This window comes from Passer domesticus, chromosome 14, assembly GCF_036417665.1.
Source record: "Passer domesticus isolate bPasDom1 chromosome 14, bPasDom1.hap1, whole genome shotgun sequence".
NCBI lineage: Eukaryota > Metazoa > Chordata > Aves > Passeriformes > Passeridae > Passer > Passer domesticus.
Window position 1 is genome coordinate 16405522 of NC_087487.1, and position 19104 is coordinate 16424625.

At 42.3% G+C, this 19104-nt stretch overlaps 1 long non-coding RNA gene across 1 annotated transcript in view; it reads left to right on the forward strand.

Annotated features, from left to right (window-relative positions):
• The first annotated feature begins 266 nt into the window (after positions 1-266).
• Positions 267-19104, forward strand: part of LOC135280546 (uncharacterized) — a 73487-nt gene continuing 54649 nt past the window's right edge. The window contains exon 1 of the long non-coding RNA XR_010347432.1: positions 267-433. This is a non-coding gene — a long non-coding RNA (uncharacterized LOC135280546). The remainder of the gene's footprint in view (positions 434-19104) is intronic.

A 19104-nucleotide genomic window follows, 5' to 3' on the forward strand; every position in this document is an offset into this window, starting at 1 on the left:
GCAGCTGCTGGGGCTTCTCTGAGGGACTTGTCTCCTGTGTCCCCCAGCCATGGGTGTAGTAGAGGAGAGATGTCCCCTCTACCCCCAGGGCATGGAGGTGGCATCAAAAATTTGCTGCTTGTGCAGGGATGAGGTAAATGATCTAAAAACTCATTTCCACAGCTGTGGGTGGGCTGAGGGATTCACCTGGCCCTGGGCTGCCTCTCCCACCTCACAGCAATTATTACCCTGAGGTAATAATTGCTGTGAGCTGCTGGCCCCAGGTGCTTGGCCAGGCAGGGCTTCAGTGCCTTCAAGAGCCATTGCTGACCAGTGCAAGGGAATATTTCTCCCCTGCTTCACTCAGCCCCTTCCTGGAGGCTGTGAGTGCTGGTTTGGGCCAGGGAGGCTGACTTGGACCAAGAAAAGAGATTTGCTGCATGGAGTAACTCAGGTAGGACATGGGAATGCATCAGCACAGGGAGGGAGTGGGGCAGAGGGTTACAGGAGGAGGAACGGGGAGAGAGGAGCTGTGTTGATACTCAGGGGTGAGCGTTGCCACTACAGGCTGTGGGAGCAAGGAAAGGCACGTCCCAGTGCTCTTCCATCAGCCATCCAGCAGGGAAATGCTCCTGTGGGTCACATTCAGCACTGCCTCTCTGCCTTGTTCTGTAGGATCAGTAAATTAAAGCTTTGAGGGCCTGAATCTCTGAACCCAGGGAATGTGCTTCTGCTTATTAATTGCCCTTGTCATTTCACTTGTGCATGTTACAAACTGATTTAGAGGACAGCAATACAAAAGTGCCTTCTCCTCCAGAAGTCAGAGCCCTACAGATGGAATTACCCTGCTGTGGGCTGAGAAGCAGCAAACAGTTTCTGAAATGCTGTGTTAGAAAGGTCTAAAGTGAACACAGTTATTGACAGCAGCAGAGGAACCAATGCAGCTGTTGGCACAAAAACTGGAATTTCCAAGTGAAGAAATTTCCTTTCTTATCACTAACAAAGAGCTGTAGATGACAGTTGGAATAGTCCTGTCTCAATATTCACTATTTTCATGGGCAAATATAAGGCCTAAAAGGAGAGGCTGATTCAGCTGCTTGCTATGTGGTCTTTTCTTGCATCTTGTGCACTGAGAGCTTATGTGTGTGTGACTCATGGGGAGTAACATGGATGGAGGTGGATTATGTTAGCAGAATGCAAAACTGCTCTTCTGTTTTAGGGTTTTAGCAATTCAGTTGAAATGGATCTTGAATTCAATTAAAGGCCTTGTTCTTCCTTTCTTTATGCCTCGCATATCTCGGAGTTTTGCATAATTTAAGCTAAACTGTGGCAAAAACCAGCACCCTTATTTTAGTCATCACAAAGTGTTTTCTCTGAGATCTCTGGAGTTCAGTAAAGATGCACATGGGTGACAAGTGGTAAGATGCAGTAGAGCTCTCGATGAGAGAAGCTACCATTGCTTTTAATCTAGTGTATTGCTAGAATATCCTAAGACAACATATAACTCGTATATGGACTCTCTAAAATTAACAGTGAAAGGAAAAAAATGCACCAATGATCTCTCCTTATTCAGAGACCAACAATGTAAAGTGGGAGTATTCTTCAGAGGTCCTTAGAAGTGCAGCTTGCTTTTCATTAACACTCAGTTCAGTGCTGTTTACAGGTGTGCTGAGGCCAGCACCTTGTGAGGTAGCCCTAAGGTTAATTTTAGCCAGAATGGTCAAAGTTGCAGTTGTCTGCATGGTTTGCTGCCTGCTCAAACTGGCATGGAGAATCCTCCTCCAGTTCCTCCCTTGGCTGCCCTGGCACTCCAGAAGGGCTGAGTGGGCTGAGACAGAGGTTAACACCCTCCCTCCACTCTACTGCAAATGTCTTTGCCAAAACAAATTATTCTTACCCAAGGATTCCTGGGTAAATCTTCCATCACTGGGGGAAAAAAATGAAGTGCTATAAAAGGCTAGTTAATCACTGCACACCCTGCAAGGAGCAGAAGGCCATTCCAGAGTAATTGGAATTATCTTCATTATTCTTATTTTCAATTACATTTCAAAATCAAATAACAACTTGCCTTTTAGACAGTTTCGTGATCTAAATCCCAGTTCTATAATTTTTACTTACTTAGTGCTTACTTACACAAAAGTTCTCCTTGATTGCAATGGCCTCTTTGCTTCTCCAAGAAACTTCCTGAAGGAAAGAAATTTAAAAAGCTTTGGTCTTTGAAACAGCAGAATCCCAAGCTGTCCACACAAATGCACATGTAGTAATTGCAAGTCACCTGTCCTGTTATTTAAGTCTATATTCAAGTAGCTGCTTTTCAGGTGCCACCTTGACACCAATTAAATGCACAGCTGTGCATCTGTTCATGTACAGGGCTCAGTTGCTGGTGTGCTGTAACTCAGGCCATGGCTGTTACTGCAGAGTAAGCAGAAGGATTCTTAATAATTATTAAACAGTTGATGAAAAAAAAAAATTAATGGCTGCGTCTAAACTTTGCAAAGCAGGTGCACGGTCTGTTGTTTGGTGGCCTTCATGGGGGCAGCTGGCTGTGCTCTGGGTCAAGAGCTGGTGCTGGGCTGGAGAGGGCAGGGGAAGTGTCCTCAGAGGTTCTTTGGCTCCTGGTGCAGTGTCAGATTTTTGGAATTTGTGGATATCCTCTGGACATGGGCTCCAGGCTGATGGCAGTTTTGTGTGAGGTTCACAGTGGTTTTTCACAGCTGTACATAGGACTGTGTGTGTACAAGTGTCTGTGTGTGCAGATAACCTTGTGTCCACACCAGCCACTCTGCCAAGATGGGCAGCAGTGAGGAAAAAGGAGCTTCTGCTTCTCATATCAACACAATCCCATCTCTTCAGAAGGCATAAAAGTGATACAACCTATGCAAAGTCTGTGTTTTCATACCACACACTCAGTCCCAGAGTCCTCTGGAATCTCTTTTTTGCCTTGCAGGAAGGAAGGGTTCTTCAAAAAAAAAAAAAAAAAAGGTAAAACCCACAACCAAAACTCTCAATGTTATTCAATGGAATTCATCCCACAGGACAGGAATTCCCATACAGGTCAGGTGGAAAAAAATACCACCTCCTTTTCTGAATATCACTTTTCATATGGTAAATCCCTCAGAGTCTTTATTGTGGAATGAATAATAGATTAATCATTCCTCTGTGTGCAATGCTGGGGCTCTCTAATGTCACTGATTATTCTATATTGAATAAATAGTGTTGCTAGGTTGATATGTTTAAGGCAAATGAGATGCTTATTGGTATCCAAGAAGCCAGTTAACAAGATCCATTTTCCTCCATTGACTTCTACTCATGTATTAATGAGGTTCAAAAATGTCTTTTCTGTGTGTATCAGATAAACGTGCCTTTGTTATTCCCAAGAAGCACACAAATATTTGCTCCATTTATGTTTGTATTAATGTGTCACTGGAGCTAAATCTTCAGAAAGGGAATAAATACCATCTCCATTAAGCCACTTAAGGGGAGAGTTCTGCAAAACTGTGCTGCAGTTGTTGCCATGGCAAATACCCATATTTAGGGAATTGTGTGGCATCAACTCTAGCATAAAGGACCAGAAGAGGGAAATGTACTTCTCCCTAGACAGCTGTCACCTGCATATATGTATTTAAAAAGTTCCAGTGGCTGAAGGGGCCCTGTATTGGAAGGCAATTTAGGTGTGGAAAGTGGGGAAATGCAGAACAACCCAGAGACTGTGCAGAGGGAGGAAACAGTGGCTGTTGGATAAAAGTGACAAGCTTTCCTGGGCAAAAGGCCAGGCCTCTTTTTCCCCACTTAACAGGAACACAGATATTCCACAAAATTGAGCCTTGTACAATTTTTGTTGTGCTGGTCCCTTTTCCTCATCCCAAAGTAGTCTTCAGTAGGAGAATGTAGTTTTGTTGACACTTAAGCATTTGCTTTTTCTTCCTTGACTTTCCTGCAGTGTCTGTGACTGTCTGGAAAACAATTACTCTTAGGGGCTGAATGATCTCAAAATCACAGGGAGCGTTAGCTGAACCTTTCCATTCTTGGTGTGATTCTTTTGGTTTAACAAAACTTCTTAAAACAGTTTGTCCTGTAGCAACAAAAATGTCAGCAGAATTTCAAATAGAAGTCAGGAAAGTTGTATTTCTGAAATCTCTAAGTTTAAAAACTGGGGGGAAAAAATGAGAAATTGCAGTTTTTTCTGTGGTTTTACATGACACTATCCATTTTGGTTTGTAATTTAAAAATATCTGAATCAGTTTAAATTTTACTGTGTTTTTCTTCCATCAAGATAAATGAGCAAATTAACTAAGAAAGGTGTTAAGATTGTTTCTGTGCTGCAAGATTTTACAGGGTCATAAATAAAAGGAAAATATTGGAAGTGACTTCTAAGATGGTACCTCTAAGATTTGGTTGTACTCAGACACTTTGTGTGGTTAGATTAACTGAATGAAAGAAAACTCATAAACATGCTTTAAAAAATAACCTAACAAGGTTTAAAATAAAATCCTGACTGACTTCGTGCCTGTTTAGGTGAACATCTTGAATGGAGAATGAATCACGCATGGATGTTGAGACAAGGGAGGAAATATTAATATAGAGGAAAACCAAAAATTTACTTCTTTCTTCACCTGCCTGGAGCAAATTTCCTGAAAACATCTGTAAATGCTGTGTAGTGGGAAAGCAAACTGGGCCCACACTGTGCAGGAAGCTCCAAGCTTTGTCTGCGGTGCTGGATACAATAATATAATATCAGGGTGGTGGCAGAGTGAAGGGTATCTCTAGGTATAAATCCAGATCCCTTTTTTCTTTTTCTGGTGAAAGGGGAAACTGGGGACCAGGTTGAGGAACACCTGGGAGCCATATGGAATTCACTGATTTTTTTTTTTTTAATCAAAACTTTGCAGCTCAGTTTCAAACACTGCAATAACTTAATACAGAGTAAAACTTTACTGGATTCAGTGTAATAAAGTCCCCTGAATATTCACACGTTGCCTACAAATGGCAATTGTCTTCTAATGCAGGCTGGAAGAATTGCTGTTTCTCCGTGGCCCTGATCCAAATCCACAAAGTCAGCAGGGGGGCCTCTGGCCTCCAGATCAGGTCTGAAGTCTGGTTGATATCTCAGACCTTCCTGAGTGTTTTGAAAATGTATTGGACCAAAAATGATTCCTTCTCCAGGCGTTGGAATGTTAGAGGTCAGGCTCCTCCAGCTGATGCTTTTGTTTACAATTCACATTGAGGAAGGGGGTCTATTTTCACTTGTAACTTGTTCATACCCGGATTCTTCTGTAGACCTATCTGGGGACATTCCAGCTGATGAAAAAACCATGAGGAGGGTTTTACCACCAACATGCCCAAATGTCTGGTAAAATATCCACGCACACAGGGAATCATTCCCAGTCCTGGTTCAGATCCTGCCTGGGTGTAATTGGCTTCAGCTCAGTGCTGTTCCAAGCTAAAGCTAACTGGTTTGAGCCAGAGGTTTTCCAGCAACAGAAAAAATACCTTGGTAGTGTTTCCTTAAGTCTTTTATTTGCCAGAAAGGATCCTGTGCCATGATTACAAACTACCTTTTCAATCACTACTGTAAAGACAGAACAGTTAGATATATCAAAATATCATTTTGGGCTTTGTTACAAACTGATGTTTTTGTGGCATGGAAGTTTTAGAAATAGTAATTTTCACTCCTTTTCATCAGCCTTACCAGAAACACAAGAATGTCTTGCTTTTTTTCTTTCTCACTTCTTTGTTTTCTAGATCAGGCAATTGGGAGTAACCAGTTTCTTGTAATAAAAGTTGGGGTTTAGGAGACAATTTTAGCTCAGTTTCACATCCAGCTCTGAAAACTGAGAACTTGAACTACATTTGCATCTGGTTTTGTGTGATAGAGCATTTCTTGTTCCACAGTCTGGGGTGTTCCTATCCTGGGAACTTTCTGAGCTGAGATGTGTAAAAATCAAATTCTTACAGGAGGCTGGTTTGGTTGCTTGTGAGAGTTTTTTTGAAAGTGGGGTACCAAACACAAACTTGCTCAAAGATTTCTGATCATCTGAAGTTTCCAAGCCGGTGCTAAACCTGTCAGACCATTTAAATTGCTACCTGCAGTGTCTGCATTTTTCAAATAAACTGTAACTGGGTTGGAATCTTTTGTAACTCCTACAGAGTTTGAAGTCAAGTTTTACCTGAACTGGTTCCAAGTGACCATGCAGTATGTGGCTGGTGGGCATGGTACTGCAGTCCTAGAAAATCACCTGGTGTATTTTCTGAGGTGACTGACAGCCCTGCAGGTACTTGTAAGCACTTAGCACCAAATGAAAACCAAACCCTGGAGTGCTGCATCTCACACAGGTATGAAAGGGTAATTACACAAAAAAGGCAAATGTGATTGTGGTTTTCGTTGTAGGGCACGGAGAGGGGAGGCAAAACTCCTGGGTCTTTGATTTTATTTTTTTTTATCTGTATACAATTATATAAGTCTACTTCAAAGGGAAGCAGGATATGAAGCAGTAGTTTGAGATTTTGTGATGGAGATCAGCAAATCAATAGGTAGAAGGACACTCACAGAAAGGTTATTCTGCAGATGAAGTGGTTGCTGCTTGTTTTGTAGGAATATCTTGTACACCTAGGGCAGCAAAGCGAAGGGAAGTTATATCCCTGATTTGATTCCCCAGAGGTGTACAGAATAAATTACATCTAATGACCAGCTTTAAAAAGAAAATAATAAAAATGCAAGACTGCCACCAGTGTCTTTGAAACACATGCTTTGAGAGTTTGTGTCTGAGAATCTGAACTTCTGGGCAGTCCCTGGATTCAGCTGGAATGGCACAGATGAGGGTGAGGGGAAGGCAGGGCTGGCTAATTGAAAAGTGGGAGCACTTTGCAAACACTATTACATGAAATGTGAGAAGTGTAACGTGGCAGAAACAAGGCAAGGCCTGGTGTAAGCAGTTAATTGTGTTGTACAGAGGCGTGTTGGAGCAGCAGGCTTTGTCAGAACCTGATCTGCTGCCACTGCCAGCCGCCAGTCCCCTCGCTGACTTGGGTTACAGCACTGACCATTTGGGTGAGAGTGTCCCGGGGGGGCCAGCTCACATTAACCCAACATTTCCTCTGTCTGATGTGCCTTTATCACACTGCAGCAGCTCCGTGGCTCCAGTTAGTTTTTTACTAATGCACAGCAGTGATTTGTTAAAAGAGAATTTATTTAATTCAGGATGAATATGGGCTTTTACGTTAAAAGCCCCAGCTCGTCTTCACCTGTAAATGAGTGCAGCTTATTTGTCTGCTACTGTCAGTGTCAGCTGGGGCCAGAAGTGCTGTTTTCTGTAAATATCTTTTAGAGTTCATGTAGGATTATTCGAGGGTGAAGGGGAGCAGGGAAGGGTAGGTTTCATCTTCACGAAGTTACTGAAACAATCAGGTAATAATTCCCTAACACCTCTGTGACTGCAGTCACACACAAACCCCAGTACTGATGCAGTCATCTATTTGCTGCTGTCTGCTCTTGTGAAAAGAGACTGAAGTTCAGGAAATGCCACCTTTTTTGAAGTGCAGTCCTAAACACCCCTCAGTTCTATGTCTGTGTTCACTCTTTGAAGCTACCTGGAAATATTTGGGTGTGTGCTCCTTCCTGAATTTAGGGATTTGCAAAATCCTGGTTACCAATAACCAAATTTTGAAACTACAGTACCTGAAGAGTATGTGGAACTCCTAAGTTCCTATACTTAGGGCAGAAACTTTGCAAAGAGAAAAGTTTCTACTCACCAGAAACCTCCGCATTCCCTCCTCAACTTCTGTCCCCCTCACAGATAAACCCTGCAAGGTCTACTTTTCCACTGTAGGACATGTGATCTGAGATCTGGGATTGTTCTTGTGCACTGCTCTGATATTATTCATGTGCATTGATTTGAGATTTTTCTTGTGCAGTAGGAGGTTGAAGCCTACAAATGGTGCAGGCACACCCTTGGCTACTGCATCCATAGTGGGAATGTCCAAGCCCAAAATACCCCTGGGGAACCTGGGGGGAAAGCAGCAGCATTTTCACTGTTCTTGTGTTCGTTTTTTTTTTTGAGCTGCAAAACAAAAGCAAAACAAAAACTCACAGGAATGAAGATGAGAGTGGTTTTTTTGGCAGGTAGGAAGGGTGAAGTTGTTCTAGTCAGTGTAGTAGTAGTGTACTACTCCTTATTTTACTGGATTGCCCAGAATTCAGAAATCCTGCCTGCTTGTTGGCTTCTTCAAGCACAAACCTCTTGGCCTGCTAAGAGCTGAGGCCTTGCCTAGCAAGAAGGTGCAGAAACAAAACCCTGGGAGCAAGTGGCTACAAAATGCTTATCAGAGAGATGTTCACTGAGGTATAAAACCAGCAGGTTCTTCCTCTAATTCTTTCCTGTGGATCAAACTCATATTTTGGAGCAATATGACACTTCCTGCCATGTGGATGGCTTGACTGGGCATTGCTGTAAATTATACATAATGCAACAATGAGTACTAAAACTAGCCCCAGTAAGGCTGCCAACAAAGAATAAAGTATATGCTCTCCCTATGTGGTTTTTCAAAAATGAATTATGCTATTAAGTGCCAAGAAGAAAATTAGCTATGAGCTTTTAAATTTAAAATGATCCCCTTTTTAATTGTAAAACAGTGGCACTTAACTGCTATTGATCCAACAGAGACACATTAGGGAACAGGGTCACCATAACTGTTAATATTCACTGCTTAGTGAAAGAGCATCAAAGGACATTTTAATGTCACAGACTTTCTTGGGGAGTTTTTAAAGAAAGCTTAAATCGTCCAGCCTATGAATGAAAAGGACATGAGGTAGACAAATGTAGAAACAAATGTGATGGCAATTTTCTTCTAATCAAATTGTAACTCAGAATTGATTTTTAGGCAAAAGTTTATGTCATATAGATTTCCAAGGCGTAACGACATTTAAAAATCCAGAGTATGTACTTTTTGTGGACCAGGACTTCATGAAAATGATCATCAGGGAAGGAAGGTTTATTTACTGTTGAAGCATTAGCTGGTTGCAAGTTCTCTGTGGCTGCTGCCTGTACCATTCCTGTTCCATGACTTGGAATATTTGAGTGAAGAGGGAACCTCATTCAAGGGCTTGCAAGCTTTCTAGCTGATGCTGCAATGGAACAGCCTAATCTGCAATTCAAGGTGACCACCCAAAAAGTGAAGCTTCATTTCACCCCCCCTGCCTAGCAGTGCCCGTGGGTTTGACATGCCAGCAGCATTATTAACCATACCAGTGGCCACACAATCTGTTTCCAGCTGCTCATGGAACATTTTCAATAGTCATAATTTTTGCGAGTACAAAGTTTTAAGCTGTAAAATTTTCATTATTTTCCCAGTGGGATAATATCCTTGAGAATTTTTTTTTGGACTCTGAACTTGAGTTTTACTAGCAGTGCTAACTCAAATAACTTTGTTACATGTTTAGCTATACTGTAGCCAGATTTTAGTTAATATTCCATAAATAAATGGTTTTGGTAGCCTTTTATTCCAAGAACTCCAAGGAACTGCTGTGAGGAATTCCCTGCAGTCGGTTATTCATGATAGCTTGATTACTTTCATGTTTAAGTTATTGATCTTTTTACTTTCTTCATCCAATTTTCATAAGAAAAGATTAAGAGTATAGGGGAGCCTTTGAAAAATGAAAATAGGATTTCATTTACCTTTTGGAGAGGGTCTACTGAGAATATCATCCATTCTGAAGTGGGAAGGTGATGGCTGGGCTCAGTTTTGGGTGCTGTGCAGCCTCTTTTTACTGCAAATTCCTCAGACTGGTGGTGCTGTCACCGTATGTGATTGTGCAGCCCCCTGCCCAAAATAATGGCCAAGGGTCTCATGGGTATCAATAATGTTCTTTAAAGGAGAAAGAGGCAACAATTCAAAAGTATTTAAGTATTTAATCGAACAGAAGGCTGTTTCCTGAATGCACTGACAACTCAGCCAGCGCTGGAAAAAGATCCAGTATGAAAAGGGAGGTTTCTTCAATTTAAAATCAAGTAAAACAAGGGCAATTGCCATGCACGAGGAACAGCTTCCTGACATTCAGGGGCAGCTCAGAGAAACCTTTTATCCACAAAGACCTTGGATGAGAAGTTGGAACGGGGGATGCTTTTATCCTGCAGGATGGAATTTGATAACTAGGCTCCGTACCTCTTTCACTTGTGGGTTATTAGGTCTCTTTCACTCTTGGGATCACTACAGTGTATGGTTTGTGTAGGAACAGATAGTTCTTGTCTCTGTTGTGAAGACAGTGTGGTTGTAGGAGCCCTCCTGGGACTTTTATAATGATCAGTGCAGAAAACTCAAGTCTATCCTGGAGCGGGAAAGTGCATCGTTTAATGAAAACGTTGTCTGTTATTAATAGAGTGATGGTAGAACTGAGGAAGAAGCAGGCCTGGGGGGCCTTTGGGTCTTCAGCTAAGTGTTTCTACTCTGCTTCTCTTTTTTTTTTTCTTCCCAACCCCTGGAAAAGAGCAGTTACAGTAACCTGAAGGAAGAGATACAATCAAGAGACAGCCTAGAGCAAGAAAAGGTCTCTGTTGTTTTTCACTGAGGTCATTTGTAGTTCACAAAGCAAGGTCAGACGGATGAGACTGCTGCAGGCTCTACATGCAGTCACTATCACTAAAAGTTAAATTTCCAATTTTTTTCCTTACGTGTCTTGCTGTATTTTGTTGGGGGCTGCACGAGTCTGTTATTACAGAGCATCCTATCAACCCTGTTCTCTGTAACAAGCAAATGTGTCTGCCTGACTCCCAGGGTCTTGTTTTCCAAATCATGCACCGGGAAATCAAGGGATAATGGCACAGGAAAGGGCACAAGTGGGACATTAACCTATAAACTAACAGATGGACTGACATTCAGTGAGCTCACTGACACAAGTGTCTGTCTCCTTTCTCCTGTTTTTGGCCATATTTAATTTTCTGGTAATGTCCAGCAGGAAAGTGGGAGGCTTCCATAAATCCATAGGCAGGATTATGCTTGCATAGCTGGTTGTGGGAGAAATATTTAAATTAATTACAAGGCATAGCTGACCCTGCATACAGGGCCTAGCAGAATATATCTGGTTTCTTAGACAGGGTTAGGAGCAAACCTAGTTCCAGGTTCAAACCAAGTTCTTGTTTGCTGAGATGCAGGAAAAAAAAAAAAAAAGAATATGTGTATATACACCTCTATATTGTATATACACAAAGCTTGCACACACATTTATATATTTTAGTTTTCTTAAGAAAAATTCCTCTGCATAGATGGACAAAGGCACTTCCTAACTGCAGTATTTTTGCTCCACAGCAGCCTTCTACATATGATAGATTTAAAAGCAATAAGTGACAAACTCTGTCAGAAGATGATTAATATGCTTTGAAATTATTTTTTCTGAGCATGGTCAATCCTTCAAGGTGCTGGTGACTGAGGGAGAATACCAAAAGAACTTATGCACTTAATTATAATTAGATGTTAGCATCTCTTTCAAAATCAGTACGCTGCAGAAAAATTTTTAAAATGCATTTACATTTTTGATTTCTTGAGTGCTTTCTTTGCTGAGGACAGAGATGTAGGGTGTACGTGAATGTGCTCAAAGTTGTGTGTGTTTGAATATTTTGGAGGACTAGGCCAAAGCATTCAGCAGACTTGAGCTTTCCAGGGCTGGATTCTGATCCAGTGTCCTGTGTGTGATTCCTTCCTTTAAAAGGGACTCCTTGAGGAGTTAGGTACCACTCTGAGTAAGGATGTTAGAAACTGGCCCGTAATGTTGATAAATCACTTCTAACAGCTGCTTGCCATTAAACTGTATCTAACACACTGCAAATACTGGAAATACACTGGGCCACAAAATATGTGAGAGTGATATTCATGTAATGCCAGATTGTGCACACATGTTAGTGAGCATTTACCCACTGGGAAGTCTCCCTGAACTTACTCAGATGAGTAAGGGCTTGCAAGACAGAAGGGTTGCACAATTAAGCCCTCAATAATTTGATTTATAAGCGAACCACCCTGAGAATGCTCCAAGGGGGTCTCCAAAAATATCATTTATTTTCTTCCTCAGATTATAATTAAAAACATGCTCTCAGAACTATTTAAAAAATGAAAAAAGAGATCTGTGGAAGCCCAGCACAAAAAGTGGTGATGCTTAAGGGTCAGGGGAAGGCAGAGTGTGAAATAAAGGAAACACAATTTTAGGTTAAATTAATCCAGATCTTAAAGAAAGGTGAATGTATCATTTCCAATCCTGTTGTGTCTCTTGCTCAGCTAGGGTTGTGACTTTTCAGATTGAGTGATTTGAGCTGTTGGGACCACAGACATTCTAGAGGGTGTCATAATGTCCTCAGCAGAATCACCCCCTCCTCTGCCCACACTGCCCATCCTGCTGCAGCCCAGGAGAGTTTGCTTTCTGGGCTCACAGCTTTTTAAATAGAATATTGAGGGAGACTTTTGTTCATGAGATATATATAGAAAGATAATTTAGGCCCTGTTTAATCCTATATACTCATTGCAAATGCAGTTCAGTCTGACAGTGCCATAGATTTGAGCCTACACATTTCTAACAGAGGTAGGTAACAGACCTTGCAGATGACTTAAAATATCTGAGTGAAGAAGTATTTACAGACTGGTAACATAAACACCTCTTCAAGCACACACACATACATGAGATGTAGATTAATAATTAATTTGTAACCTGGTATGGTCAGGCAGGAAGCTTCAGACACAGGTACAACATGCCCTCAGGACAGGTTTCATGTGAAGAACTGCAGATGTTTCAAATTGAATTTTTTTTCCATAAATATCTGGAAGCAAGCCTTTGTGAAAGCCTAACATTTCAGGCTATTTTCTGCTGCAGCTGAGCAGAGAAATTTCAGTTTGTGCAACAGCTACTCGTATATAAAGAAGTGAAGCACAGAGGCTTTCCAGATATATATTGGAGGGGTGCATTTATGTGAGGGAATATATGCATGGCTGAGGCTTGACGTGGAATAATAAACCATATGGCCCCCAATCGAGTGCAGAGTTGTAATCCAGGTGTTGTGCTAACTGTTTTAATTGAGTAGTGTGGTTCCTATGCCCGGGGCTCAAATTGGGAAGGGAATTGGAACGAAAACAGTGATCCTCTTGTTGAAAAATGTAATTCGTTTCATAAATGTAGTAGTGGACAAAGGGGAGGGGGGAAGAGGTCCCTGTTTTTAGATGTTTACCAATGCAGCTTTGCAGGTGCTCACATATGCTGAGTATTTATTGTTGCTGCTTGAAGACAGACGTTCAAATCCACACTTCTCAAAATTCCATCCTTTAAAAGGAGAAACACGTATTTCCTTTCTGGCATCCTTGGCCAGGAAAAGCTGCTCTTCTGCTTTTTTCCCACAGATAAGCAATGTGCAAGGTGATAAGTGGAATGTCCAGCTCCCATAGAAAAAGCAAAGGGCATTTGTGCTGCTTTTTCCAAACCAACCTGTTGTCCTGATCAATGACAGACTGGAGAGGGAAAATCAATCCAAATGTGCCAACTTTCCTTCTCTCCAGATTCAGGGCTGTTCCATACCTAGAACCCTAGTTCCTACCAAGGTTTATGGTATTTTTAAAGTCAGATTTCAAAGAGCTGAACTCAGTTTTCAGACTGACAGGCTGAAAGATCCTGCCATCAGCAACATTTTATCGCCTCTTAAAGCATTTCCTGAATTTTGCCATACTTCTTTCCAGAGTGCTCCTTGTCCCTTACTCATCATTCAGCCAAGGCAGACACAGAAAGTTTCTCTTCTTTTCTCACAGCATCACCTCATCTCCTCCTGCTCTTGTCATTTCCCCTGCATTTTCCACAGACTTGAGGATTACAGCAACCAAATTTTGCTTTGCTCTGTTCCTGCATCCATCTCTTTTCATTTATTCTAAATTCCATTGTCAAAGGGAGAAGAAGTTTTCAGCAAAGCTTCCTCACAAAAGACTGCAGACTCAGATTGATGGTAATGTGTAGTTAATTTGTTTCAGTGTTGTCAACTTGCTTGAACTGCAGAATGTCTTCCAAAAAAAAAAAAGTTGAATATCTAGATCTAGCACTTCCAGCACTTGAAACTATTTCAGCTGTTCAGTTCAAAATGCTTTGTTAATTTACCTCTGAGGGGGTTGTTCTGGTTTTATTTGTGCTGATTCACCAAATTACAGAAATCTCATTTACTTCAAGTGCTTAGGCAGGACAGCGAAACATGTCAGACTACGTGGCCTGATAATCAGTAAGTCATTTTCTCACTTGCATTAGGATGTGTCCCAGGGGAAGTGCTGAACCAGGACATTTGTTAGGAATTAGTGAAGTGGGCAGCACTTCAGGTGTTTCAATAGTGGATCAACTAGTGCGTAGTGAGTGCTAATCTATCAGATTATAAATTGTCTTTACATAAAAGAAAATGTGTATCTGGAAAAATTTGTGAGGTAGACCTGAAAAAAAAATTAAAGAAAATGTTCCATATGGCTCTTGGAAAACACCCACAATTTTATATTGCTGAAGCAAAATTATTGCAGAATATTTGCAATGCCCAACTACAGAAATAAAACTTCATAGAATAAAGGAGAAACTTGGAGAGCAAATAGCCAGCAGCATTTGGGAGAAAAATTGCAGCCTGTGACTCTTCTTACAGCCTTCTTGGTAATAAAGAGTGCCTTAGCCTGCCAGCCAAGCAATCAAAAAAAAAAAAAAAAAGGGAATTTTTAACCAAAGAAAAGACCACATTGCAGATGACTGTATAGAAGACACAACTTACATCTGCCTTCAAGATCCAGAAGCTGTGGAATGTCTGAAGGGGGGGGATATTTTTTTGGCAGCGTTACCTGATCCATGTGTCAGGGGAAGCATTAGCACCACACTTCCATCCCTCCCAGACACAGATTGATGGAAGCAACATTGCCATAAACAAATCACAAGGGGCCACCTCACCCTGCTCTCCTTGCTTCCAAGCAGGCACATCCCACCAAGCTGAGTGTGAGCAGAGCCTCGGGAGCCAGGCAGGACACAGCCAGCGCATCGACACTTCCAGCAGCCAAGATTGTCACACTGCTTGTACTGCTTTATCCAGTGTGCTGGAGTTTATGGGCCTCCTTTGTCATCAAACACGTGCTGTCAGCAGAGCTTTCCAGACAGGAACTTTCCTTATGTAACATAGGTTTGTTTAAAACAATAAACCAGGACTAGGATGTCAAGGGAACCACAGCGTACTGCTAGAGAGAATCACATTTGAGGAAAACCTTCTAAAGAAATCATGTTTGCCTTTCCTGTGCCTTCCATAATGACTTTTACTCTGTTAATTACCAGTGCAATTGCTGTCTTGTAGCTCATCTTCCTTTAGATGAGCCTGCAGTGAAGCCGTAACGTGCTGTGATGTAATACACACTTTTACACAGCACCTTTTATCCTAATAACCATAAAGCAGAGTATCAATAAGAACTGATTTCCAAATGGGGAAAGACATTGCATGTTTGTTTAGGGAAGCATCCAAATTTCACAAATCTCTGTAAGAAATTTTACTCATAAAGCAGATTTTCAAGAACAGTCAGGCTTGGAGGGACATGACAAGATATGAGCAGAGGAGAGGGATCACCAACACCAGACAACTTTGAAACTGCTACTTAGTCCTCTCTGAACATCCAGGCAGAGTCTCTACTTCTATTGTAAGACAAGTGGTTTTAAACTCTTCATCCCACATGGACAAAGTGAGGTGTGTATGATTCAGATGGTAATGAAGCACTGGTGGGGCAGAGAAAGTCTTCTTGCAAACCTGCAAGATGTGCAGGCACTATGCAGTTCACTGATTATAATCTCCTCTCACACTTTAGTTGTGGGATTTTCCTCCTGCAAAATAACCTGTTGTACCTCTGGATCTGAAAGCTGAGGAACTGGGGGCTGGGACTAGATCCATGGTTGTTTTAAAGCAAGCAGCATTATTTTTCTCAGAGTGGAAGAAATTTATCCCAAAAGTATTTGGAATGCGGTGCTGCCTGGGACACTGTGAGACCATGTGCAAGTGATCCCACTCATACTACCAAAGCAGTGCAGAGAACAGCTAAAACGAACAGGAAACAGCAGTGCCAAGAGCTTGTTTGGAGAACATTAGCAGTTTGTGAATAAATTGCAGCATGGTTTGGTCGCTCACAGTAAATATGGTAACAGCAGAGCGATGCTCACGGTTGTTGTGTCACACCACCCCACCACCAGTGTTGTGCTGTTGGAGATGATGTGTGTTAGCAAGCAGTCTGCAAGGGGAGGTTCTGTCAAACACAGAATTTGCATCCACACTATCCTGGTTTGCAGGGGCTGCTTTTGGCTTGGCTCTTTCCAGCCCTGTTAGCAGCTGGAGTGCAGTAGGTGCACTCATGGCACATCTCTTCTGCTCTGGATACATCCAAGAGGAGTGGATGAAGCTGAAGCAGCCCAGGCCATTCCACAGCTCCAGCCAAGGCACAGTAAGGAGGATTAATCAGAAGCACACTCCTGAAACCAACTAAAATGCTAATGTACATGCACTTGGCATCACTCAAAGGTCTTTTAGCACTGCAGCCGAAGCAGCATGGTGTGTGCAGTCTGTTCCCCCAGGGACTCCCAAATTGGCTGGTAAATTCTGCCATTCAACATGTGATATTAGGGCAGAATGTTGGGTGTTCTGTTCCTGCAAGTTTAAGAACCATGAGTGGGTGGCTAGGGAAAAGCCCTCTAAAGGGGTTTGATCTTTCTGAAAGTGAAGGCTGAGCTGTAAGTTCAGCCATTAAAAGGAGGTTGCAGGGAAGTCAGAGGGAGACCATAAATACCCCAGCAACAGCAAAAACTCAGATTAGGGCTCACACCTTATTAGACACAAAATAATCCAAACACGAAGCAGAATACTGTAGGGATCATCTGATTCATTCTCCTCAAACAAACTGCTTCCTTCCTTGCACAGCAGTCTGTGTGTCTGTGGTTAGGAGGTGATGGTTATCAAGTTTTCCTTGTCCTCCCACTTGCACGTTGGATTTTACAATGGCAAGATGAGCCACGTTGTTTTGCACAACTTCACTGCAGGTGACAGGGTTCAGAGCCAAGAATGGTGTTGGAGAGATGAAAGAAAACAGCCCACATGTGCCTGCTCGGTCCTGCAGAGCAGGGGGGTGCACCTCAGCTACCTACATACAAGGGCAGGTCCAGTTTTCACCCACAGCCCTGACTTCACTGCTGCATTCCACACAGTGTAAAAATACCCCAGGTTCTTAGATTACATGGCGCTATTTATAATCCTTGTGTGATGCCAGACATGTGCATATATCAGTGTGACACTTTCAGAAAGCAATGCTGCTATTTTAGCAGCTCTCTAATGAACAGCGTGGGCAAAGCCACCTAGACAAGCTGATTGAGAAAAGTGTTGGGGAGGGAGGGCTGTGGTGGTCTGCTGGGTGTTGTTTGTTGCTTTTTTTTCTTAAGTATTAGGCTTTTTTTTTCCTTTTTTTTTCACACTTTGTTGCCATTAAGAATAATCTTAAATGGCCTCTTTCTTCCCTGGCAGTCCTCCCTCCCCCAGCCAGCACCCCTCCCCCAGATGTCTTGATTAGTGGCTGTGTGTATGCTGGTCAGATTCTGGGATTAATGATGGCTAATTTGTCTGAGGTTGGTACAGCCTAGCCAGCAGGCTCTCTACCACCAGCTTTTGCTGCCATATGGGTAGAAGCAGCTGTTTCAATTACTTTCTGTGCCCAGATGTGTCAGACGAGACACCAGTGCTCTGCGGGGTACGTTCAGCCGCTCGGCAGCTAATTACTTCAATCGCGTGTCGGAGCATGATGCTGTACACTGCAAAAGGGGGGCTGAGCACAGCCGAGTGCCAGCTGTCAGTGCAGCTCACACCGAGCCCAGCCTGACAGTCTGGGGCTGCACTGGAGCCTCTACTTTCTGGGAATCTCAGTACACGCAGAGGATGTGGCTAATGATGGCACCCGTGTCTGGTTGTGCCCCTCCGTGTGTGTGCTTTTGTTGGAGGGAATGGTGGAAACTGTGGAATATGTGCTATGTGCACACACAAAATGCCCTGCTAGCTGTGCTCCTTTCAGAGTTTCAGACACTTGCACCAGATGACCATTTCCCCAGGCTGTGCATATAAAACCTGTTCTGTTGTGGATTTTTTTCCCCCTTCCTTCTCACTGGCACCAGCGTAAATTTTGAGTCATTGTGTTTTAGTTAATGCAGTTCCACTGACACGAGGTGAATGTGACAAGGGGCTCAGGTCCACGGAATATCTGTCAATCAGTGTGACAGTCTCATTCTAGTTCCTAGTTGCCAGACTCAACAGCTTTGTCTCCTTCCTCTAGTTTAACTTTCAGCATCCTTTCAGTGTCACTCCCTGCTTCATCTGGTGCTCATGTTCCAGGGGCAGAACCCCATGGGAGTTTGGGCTGCATCCTTTCCCTCTGAAGACTTGGTTGCACTTGTGAATCTGATGGGCCCATACTTAGAAGGAAAGCCATTAACTGTTACTCCAGTTCTAGGATATTGATAAACCAGTAGACCTGGGTTACTGGAATTTCTTTGTGGTCCCTGCAATTCCCAACAATGTTTTTCTTATCCTGAAGTTTAAATTATTTCCAAACGTGTAAACTAGTGCCTAAGACTTTTGGCCATGTCAACTTCCAGACATGCTAGCCAGGATCCAGCAAATATTAGCAGTGGCACAGTGGAAGTGAGACAGTTCAGCAGAGAAATCAGATGACATCTTAGAATCATTTGGCAGAGTAAATTAAGCCAAGAAGTGGGATTAGACACAGAGGGGATCAGGAAAAGTAAACAAAAAGTAAACATCCCATTGCACTATCAATATTTCTACTTCCTTTAACACGGTGCCATTTTTTCCTTAATGCACTTAAGACCAACCCTGCATCTAATCTATTAGTTTAAATTAATATTTTCATTTTTCATGGTATAATTCCCTGAATACGCAATCCCTGAGTATAAATTAAAATCAAACCTGTGTTGTCTAGGAGGTGAGAGCCTTATAAAAAGGTTAATGGTGCAATGACTAATGTCAGAAAAGTGTTGTGGTCAGCTATGAAGTGATCAATGAATCCAATGGATATTCAAATTAATGGAGGTGGTTGAGAGTCAGAGAGGGGGGACAGAGT